Source organism: Mustela lutreola, chromosome 9 (genome assembly GCF_030435805.1).
Source record: "Mustela lutreola isolate mMusLut2 chromosome 9, mMusLut2.pri, whole genome shotgun sequence".
Taxonomy (NCBI): domain Eukaryota; kingdom Metazoa; phylum Chordata; class Mammalia; order Carnivora; family Mustelidae; genus Mustela; species Mustela lutreola.
Window position 1 is genome coordinate 86902271 of NC_081298.1, and position 10043 is coordinate 86912313.

General features: G+C 37.7%; 1 pseudogene; it reads left to right on the forward strand.

Moving 5' to 3' along the window:
- Nucleotides 1-2282: 2282 nt before the first annotated feature.
- LOC131808012 (heterogeneous nuclear ribonucleoprotein A1-like) lies at nucleotides 2283-3297 on the forward strand (annotated as a pseudogene).
- The last annotated feature ends 6746 nt before the right edge of the window (nucleotides 3298-10043 follow it).

Here is a 10043-nt window from a genome sequence, read left to right on the forward strand (position 1 = left end):
CCAAGGAGAGTAACAAGAGATGAAGAAGGGCACTATATCATAATAAAGAGGTCTATCCAACAAGAAGACTTAACAATTATAAATACTTATGCTCCCAATGTGAGAACACCCAGATATAAAAATCAATAACAAGCTTAAAGAAAATTATTGATAATAATACAATAGTAATGGGGGACTTTAACATCCCACTCACAGCAATGCACAGATCATCTAAGCAGAAGATCAACAAGGAAACAATGGCTTTGAATGACGCACTGGACCAGATGGGCTTAACAGATTTATTGAGACCATTTAATCCTAAAGCAGCAGAATACACATTCTTTTTGAATGCACATGGACCATTCTCCAGAATAGTTCTCATACTGTGTCACAAATCAGGCCTCAGCTAATACAAAAAGACCAAGATCATACCATGCATATTTCCTGACAACAACACTTTGAAACTTGAACACAACCGCAAGAAAATTTGGAAAGACCACAAATACATGGAGGCTGAAGGACTTCCTACTGAAGAAAGGAAATAATTAAGATTAAAACAGAAATAAATGAAATAAAAATAAAAATAGTAGAACAGATCAACAAAACTTGGAGCTGATTTTTTAAAAGAATTAACAAAATTGATAAACTCTTAGCCAGACTCATCAAAAAGAAAAGAGAAAGGATCCAAATAAATAAAATCAAGGAAAGAGGAGAGATCACAGCCAACAACAAAGAAATACAAACAATTAGAAGAGAAGATTATGAGCAGGTATATGTCAACAAATTGGACAATCTGGAAGAAATGGATAAAGTACCAAGAGAAACAAGCCTGCATGTATGAGGCCTATTTGTTTATCTTAAAAGCTGTGGCCTGAAGGTCAGACTTTTCTCATTTAGGAGCTGACTACAGTCCTCTCTAGATACTAGGGAAGCTAGCAAATGCCAAATGCCAACTTCATGCTCTCCCTGTGATTCATCCCAGGTTGTGTCTCTGAAAGGAGCTTGTGTACATGTCTGGCATGTACACAGGTTTTGTAACTGCCACCCAGAGGACACATCCCTTGATAGACACAACTATGGTTATCACTTCAGAGTTCAATGTAAACAGAGAAGGCAGAAATGTCCATCATCCAGTCTCCCCCTTAAAGAGTTATATTTGCATACTTTAAAGAAGATCATTATATAATGATGAAGGGATCAATCCAACAGGAGGATACAACATTTGCAAATATTAACACACTCAACCTAGGAAGCCCTGAATATAGATAATGCAAATATCAACAGATCCAAAGAAAGAAATAGACAACAATACAATAATAGTAGGAGACTTTAAAATCTCCCTTTCACCAATGGATAGGTCCATCCAAACAGAAAATCAATAAGGAAATGTTGGCCTTAATACATTAGACCAGACTGACTTTACAGATACTTACAGAACATTTCATCCAAAAGCAGCAGAATACATGTTCTTCTCAAGGGCACATAGAACATTGTCCAAGATAGATTATATGTTAGGCCACAAAACAAATCTTAATAAATTTAAGAAGGTTGAAATTATATCAAGCATTCCTTCTGACCACAATAGTATGAAACCAGAAATCAGTACAAGAATAAAATTGGAAAATTCACAAAAACGTAGAGATTAAATAATATGCTATTAAGTAACCAATGGGTCAAAGAATAAATCAAAACAAAATTTTTTTTAAAAGTTGAGACAAATTAAAATAGAAATACAATATACCCAAACTTATGGGATGCAGCAAAAGCAGTTCTAATAATATCATCTATATTTTTAAAAAATGAGAAAAATCTAACATAAAAAACCCCAACTTTACACCTCAAGGAGCTAGAAAAAAGAACAAACAAAGCCCCAAATTGACAGAAGGAAAAAAGTGACATATACTAGAGCAGAAATAAGTGAAATAGAGAAAAAGAAAAACAATAGAAAAGATCAATGAGACTAAGAGTTGTTTTTTTGAAAAGATGATAAAAATTTACAAACCTTTAGCTGGCCTTAGCAAGAAAAAGAGAAAGGACTCAAATAAACCTAGAACTGTAAGAGGAGAGACTACAACTGATACTGCAAAAATATAAAGGATCATAAAAAACTATTAGGAATAATTATATGCCAACAAATTGGAACAACCCAGAAAAAATGGAGAAATTTCTAGAAACATACAATCTACCAAGGATGAATCAAGAAGAAATAGAAAGCCTGAACAGACCAATAAAAAATTAAGAGGACAGCTTTTCTGCCCGTGGACGCCACCGAGTAAGCATCATTAAAGTCTCCCCTCCTACTGCCGTCATGTCTAAGTCAGAGTCTCCCAAAGAGCCTGAACAGCTGCAGAAGCTCCTCATCGGAGGTCTGAGCTTTGAAACAACCGATGAGAGTCTGAGGAGCCATTTTGAGCAATGGGGAACACTTACGGACTGTGTGGTAATGAGAGATCCAAACACCAAGCGCTCCAGAGGCTTTGGGTTTGTCACATATGCCACTGTGGAGGAGGTGGATGCAGCCATGAATGCAAGGCTACACAAGGTGGATGGAAGAGTTGTGGAACCAAAGAGGGCTTTCTCAAGAGAAGATTCTCAAAGACCGGGTGCCCACTTAACTGTGAAAAAGATTTTTATTGGTGGCATTAAAAAAGACACTGAAGAACATCATCTGAGAGATTATTTCGAACAGGATGGGAAAATCGAAGTGATTGAGATCATGACTGATCGAGGCAGTGGCAAAAAGAGGGGTTTTGCTTTTGTAACATTTGATAACCATGATTCTGTAGACAAGATTGTCATTCAAAAATACCATACTGTGAATGGCCACAATTGCGAAGTAAGGAAAGTGCTCTCTAAGCAAGAGATGGCTAGTGCTTCATCCAGCCAAAGAAGTCGAAGTGGTTCTGGAAACTTTGGTGGTAGTTGTGGAGGTGGTTTTGGTGAGAATGACAACTTTCTTTGGTCGCGGTGGAAACTTCAGTGGTTGAGGTGGCTTTGTTGGCAGTCGAGGTGGTGGTGGATATGGTGGCAGTGGGGATGGCTATAACGAATTTGGTAATGATGGAAGCAACTTTGGAGGTGGCAGAAGCTATAATGATTTTGGCAATACAACAATCAATCCTCAGATTTTGGACCCATGAAAGGAGGCAATTTTGGAGGCAGAAGCTCTGGCCCTTATGGTGGTAGAGGCCAATACTTCACGAAACCAAGGTGGCTATGGTGGTTCCAGCAGCAGCAGTAGCTATGACAGTGGCAGAAGGTTTTAATTACTGCCAGGAAACAAAGCTTAGCAGGAGAGGAGAGCCAGAGAAGTGACAGGGAAGCTACGGGTTACAACAGATTTGTGAACTCAGCCAAGCACAGTGGTGTCAGGGCCTAGCTGCTACAAAGAAGACATGTTTTAGACAATACTCATGTGTATGGGCAAAAAAACTCGAGGACTGTATTTGTGACTAATTGTACAACAGGTTATTTTAGTTTCTGTTCTGTAGAAAGTGTAAAGCATTCCAACAAAGGGTTTTAATGTAGTTTTGTGTTTTTTTTTTGCACCCATGCTGTTGATTGCTAAATTTAATAGTCTGATCATGATGCTGAATAAATGTGTCTTAAAAAATAAATTAGGAGGTGGGGGCGCCTGGGTGGCTCAGTGGGATAAAGCCTCTGCCTTCGGCTCGGGTCATGATCTCAGGGTCCTGGGATCGAGCCCCGCGTGGGGCTCTCTGCTCCGCAGGGAGACTGCTTCCTCCCCTCTCTCTCTCTGCCTGCCTCTCTGCCTGCTTGTGATTTCTCTCTCTCTGTCAAATAAATAAAATCTTAAAAAAAAAATTTAGGAGGACTGAAAGAATAATAAAAAAAACTCCCAATAGGAACCTGAAAAGATGACAGAGTAGGAGGATCCTAAGTGCACCTCATCTCATGGATACACCTAGTTTACAGACACATCAGTGTGACCAACCCAGAAAAATAAACTAAAGACTGAGAGAACAGATTTTGTGTAATTGTAGAGAGGAGGCCCCATAAAAAAGATAGGAAGGTCAGAGTCCTGGTTGGGAACCAAATTAATCTGCAAGATTAACCACCAATGGAAAGAATGCCACAAAAACAGAGGAGGGATATCTGAGACACAGATGATACACATTGGATAGAGTCCTCATTAACATTTGGCTTTGAAACCCAGAGGGGCTTGACTATGTGAATTCTTACCATCAGTAGGGCTTATTTCTGAGAACCTTAAAAATCAGTGGGCTCAGCTCTGGGGGAGCCAGAGGGTGATAGGAAACTGAGTCCTCTCCCCTTTTAAAGAAACAGCATAACAAACAGTCCCACTGAGACACAGAACAGAAGCAGCAGTTTGAAAGCAGCAGGGGTATTCAGGAAGACTTACTTATCTCAGAATGTGTGCTGGAGGGACAGAGATTTTTAGGAGATATCTTCAAGAACAAAAGAGTTAGCAGGTACCATTCCCTACCTCACCCCCCCACCTAGATACATGTGATGTGGGAATCAGAGGCAGAAGAAAATCATTGAAATTCCTTACCTACTGACAAGCCCTTGAAACAGGCAGAGTGGCTCTCCTCTAGGGACTCAACTGCCCTCACCTTGAGGTTTTGCTAAGGGCAAAGGACAATCCTAGGCTGACCAATGCCCTACCCCCAACCAGGATCCTGTAAGTCTACTTTAACAATTCCTTTAGGAAACTTTATCTCTAAACCTCCAAGATAGTGTTGAGAATCGTTCCCAAGCATATGGTCCACTGATATACATCTAAAGGGTCTCATTCCCAAGCATATGACCCACTGATATACATCTAAAGGGTCTCACAAGAAGGTTTTATTACTGGTAATGAATAACCTTTTTCCCAGACAATAGCTAGCCCCTCAAGGTCCTAGAAACCTTGCTTCCAAAATTCCTTAGAGACTTATATCATCTCTAATCCCCTCCCCAACTTACAAGTATATAATAGACCACTCCTCACATCCCCAGGGCAGCAGCTCTTCCTGCCCATGGGTCCTGTCCCCATGCTTTAATAAACCACCATTTTGCAACAAAGATGTCTCAAGAATTCTTTCTTGGTCATCGGCTCCGGACTTCACCCCACAGAACCTCACCTATGTTCTAAAACTTCATCACATAGATGTCAGTGGGAACCAGTGTAGATACTCACTACCCAGTTTGCTAACACCATGCCCTGTCCCTGCCTGTGGACCTTCTCCCTCCCACCTGCCCCACTTGGCAGAAGTCCCTTCAAAGTGATACCTGGCTTATCTCATTCTGAAGCAGCCCTAACATGGTCCAGAAACACTCCAAAGTGACTCTTGCCCTGGAGAGAGGGGAAGATAACTATATACACAAGTTTGACTGCAGCCCCAGTGGTGGGTTGGGGACAGAGAGTTGATCTAACTACCACCCCTGCACACCAATAATAATAATAATAATAATAATAATAATTCACAGTTAGCAGTACAAGCTACAAACTACAGCACAAACTACAGTGTTCCCATAGTTGAGGGTCACTGCAACCCCATGGGGCAGGGCAGATGTCTGGTCTGATTGCAGGCTCTGCCCACCTTTCAGGGGACATCACAAGGAGAGTGCCCTGCAGTTCGGTGCAACAGCAGATTGGGCAAACAGGCTGAAGACAGGCATCTGGTCTGATCCAATGACAAGTCCAGTGTGGCACTAGACTTGATTCTTACTAGCACAGAGATATAACTTGCCCAAAATAGGCAGGAAGGGCCATTGTAGCCAACTGGATTGAAGATAAATGCAGCTCAACCACAATAGTAGGGCACATGTAGTAACATAAATATACTTCTGAAGTGCCAGGTTCTGGTGAACAGAGGACATTGCACCACAAGGTCTCTTCTTCATTAAGCTACTACTACTTTCAATCAGGAGACAAAAGCTGACTTTCCTAACACACAGAAATAGACACAAAGTTACGACAAAATGAGGAGACAGAGGAGTATATCCTAAATAAAAGAACAGGAAAAAAGTCACAGCAGGAGAGCTAAGTGAAACAGACCTAAGTAATATATCTGATGGAGAATTTAAAGTAATGGTCATAAAGATATTTATGGACTTGAGAAGAGTGGAAGATCTTACTTGTGGGAAAGAATAGGTTCAAACTTATTTGATCATCAACTTAATATAGATGGCTGCATGCATAAGATGTTAAATATACAAACCTAATGGTAACCACAAATAAAAAAAAAAACAGTAATAGATTTGTAAGAAAAGAGAGAAAGGAATCCAAGTATATCACTAAAGAAATCCAGCAAATTATGAGAAAAGTAAAGGAAGAAAGGAACATAGAAGAACTATAAAAACAACGATAAAACAAGTAACAAAATGGCAATAAGTATGTACCTATCAATAATTACTTTGAATGTAAATGGATAAAATGCTCCAATCAAAAGACATAGGGTGACTGAATGATAAAAAGCAAGACTCATTGATATGTTGTTTACAAGAGACTCATTTCAGACCCAAAGAAACATGAAGATAGAAGGATGGAAAAGCATCTGTTACACAAATAAAAGTGAAAAAGACCTGCAGTAATTATCAGACAAAATGGACTTTAAAACAAAGACCATGATAAGAGACAAAGAAAGATACCGTAAGATCATAAATGAAACAATCCAGCAAGAAGATGCAACAATTTTAAGTGTTTATGCATCCAACATGGGAACACCCATATACATAAAGCAGCTAATAATGGACATAAAGGAAGTGATTGATAGCAATACAAGAATAGGAGGCAACTTTAACACCCCACTTATGACAATGGATAAATCACCCAACACAGAAAATCAACAAGGACACAGTGGTTTTGAATAACACATTAGACCACATAGATTTAACAAATATATTCAGAACATTCCATACTAAAACCTCAGAATATACATTCTTTCCAAAGAGCACATGGAACATCCTTCAGAATAGATCACATATTTGGCCACAAAGCAAGTCTCAACAAACTCAAAAAAGATCTAAGGTATACTGTGCAACTTCTCCAACCACAATGATATTAAACTAGAAATCAACCACAAGAAGAAATCTGGAAAGAGCACAAATACATAGAAGTTAAATGATGTGCCACGAAATAATGAATGGGTCTATCAAGAAATCAAAGAGGAAATAAAAAAATACAGGGAGACAAATGAAAATGAAAACACATTGATCCAAAATCTTTGGGATGCAGCAAAAATGGTCCTAAGAGGCAAGTTTATGGCAATACAAATCTAACTCAAGAAGCAGGAAAAAGCAATGTAAACTTAACCTAAAGGAGGTAGAAAAAGAAGAATAAACAAAACACCAAATCAGTTGAAGGAAAGAAATAATAAAGATTACAGCAGAAATAAATGATATAGAGACTAAAACAACAATAGCAACACCACCACCCCCACAACCTCCACAAATTAACATCAGTGAAACCAGGAGCTGATTCTTTGAAAAAATGAACAAAACTGATAAGCCTTTAGCTAGACTCATTAAAAAAGAAAGAGAAAGAGTACTCAAGACAAAATCAGAAAAGAAAGAGGAGAAATAATAGCTGACATCACAGAAATACAAAGGACTGTAAGATAATATTATGAAAAATTATATGCCAAAAAACTGAACATCCTAGAAGAAATGTACACATTCCTTGAAACATATAACCTTCCAAAACTGAATCAAGAAGATATAGAATATTTGAACAGACTAATTATCACCAATTGAATCAGTAATCAAAAAGCTCCCAACAAACAAAAGTCCAGGCCCAGATGGCCTCACAGAAGAATTCTACCAAACATTTAAGGAAGCATTAATACCTATTCTTCTCAAACTTTTCCAAAAATAGAAGGAAAGCTTCCAAATTTCATTCTGTGAGGCTTGCGTTACCCTGTTACCAAAACCAGATAAAGACACTACCAAAAAAAAGGAATTATACATCATTACTTCTGAACATAGATGCAAAAATCCTCAACAGAGTATTATTAGCAAACTCATTTCAGCAATATATTTTTAAAAATCTTTCAATGGGGCACCTGGGTGGCTCAGTGGGTTGATGCCTCTGCCTTCCGCTCAGGTCATGATCTCAGGGTCCTGGGATTGAGCCCCGCATCGGGCTCTCTGCTCAGCAGGGAGCCTGCTTCCTTCTCTTTCTGTCTACTTGTGATCTCTGTCTGTCAAATAAATAAATAAAATCTTAAAAAAAAAATCATTCACCACAATCAAGTGGGATTTATTCCCAGAAAGCAAGGATGGTTCAATATTCACAAACCAATCTACATAATATATCACATCAACAAGAGAAAGGATAAAAGCCATATGATCATTTGATTAGATGCAGAAAAAACATTTTACAAAGTACTACATCCATTCATAATTAAAAACTCTCAACAAAGTATGTTTAGAGGGAATATAACTCAACATAATAATGGTCTTCTGTGGGCTCTGAGAAACAAACTGAGGGTTTTGGAGGGGAGAAGGGTGGGGAGTTAGGTGAGCCTAGTGGTAGGTATTAAGGAGGGCAAGTATTGCATGGAGAACTGGTTGTGGTGCATAAACAATGAATCTTGGAACACTGGGGGAAAAAAGGTAAATATCAAATAAAACTTAACTAGTTTGTTCTAGTAAGTAAGTAAATAAATAAACAAATAAATAAATAAAAGTCTTATGTAAAAAACCCACAGCTAACACCATACTTAATAGGGGAAAACTGAGAGCATTCCCCCTAAAGTCAGGAAAAAGACAAGGATGTCCACTCTTACCACTTTTATTCAAGATAGTACTGGAAGTCTGAGCCATAGCAATGACTTCCAAATTGAAATGAAATTTGAATTCATTTCATTTGGATGAAATGAATGGCATCCAAATTGGTAAAGAATTAAATCTCTCATTATTTACAGATGATGAGATACTATATAGAAAACCCTAAAGACTCCGTCAAAAAACTACTAGAACTGATAAATGAATGCTGTAAGTTGGCAGAATACAAAATCCAATGCATTTCTATACACCAATAATGAAATAGCAGAAAAAGCAATAAATAAAACTATGTCATTTACAATTGCACCAAAATAATTAAATACCTAGGAATAAACTTATCCAAGAAGGTAAAATACCTGTACTATGAAAACTATAAAACATTAATGAAAGCAACTGCAGATGACACAAAGAAATGGAAAGACATTCCATACTCTGGATTAGACCCAGTATTTTTAAAATGTCCATACTACTCAAAGCAAGCTATAGATTTAATGCAATCCATAACAAAATACCAAGAGCATTTTTCACAGAACATTGAACAAATAATCCTAAAATTTGTTTGGTATCACCAAAGACCCTGAATAGACAAAGCAATCTTGGAAAAGAAGAATAAAACTGGAAACATTGCAATCCCAGATTTCAAGATATACTACAAAGTTGTAGAATCAAAGTAGTATATTACTGGCATAAAAACAGACACAGAGATCCATGGGACAGGAGATTATAATATAAAACCATGATTATATGGTCAAATAATTATTGACAAAGGAGGCAAGAATACATGATGGAAAAAAAAATCTCTTCAACAAATAGTGTTGGAAAATGTGGACATTTACTTGCAAAAGAATGAAACTGGACCACTTCCTTACACCATATATTAAGATAAACTCAAAATAGATTAAGGACCTGAATGTGATACCTGAATTATAAAATTCACAGAAGAAAATGCAGGCAGTTATCTCTTTGATATCAGCTATAGCAACATTTTTCTAGATATGTCTTCTTTGGCAGGGGAAATAAAAGCAAAATTGAACTTATTGAGACTACATCAAAATAAAAACCTTCTACACAGCAAAAGAGACAACCAACAAAACTAAAAGACAACCTATTGAATGGGAGAGGATGTTCACAAATCATATATTGATAAAGGGTTTATGTCCAAAATATATAAAGAATTTATGCAACTCAACACAAAAAACTCCAAATAATATAATCTAAAAATGAAATTGGAAGGGGAGGTGAACCATGAGAGACTATGGACTCTGAAAAACAATCTGAGGGTTTTGAAGGGGCGGGGGTGGGAAGTTGGG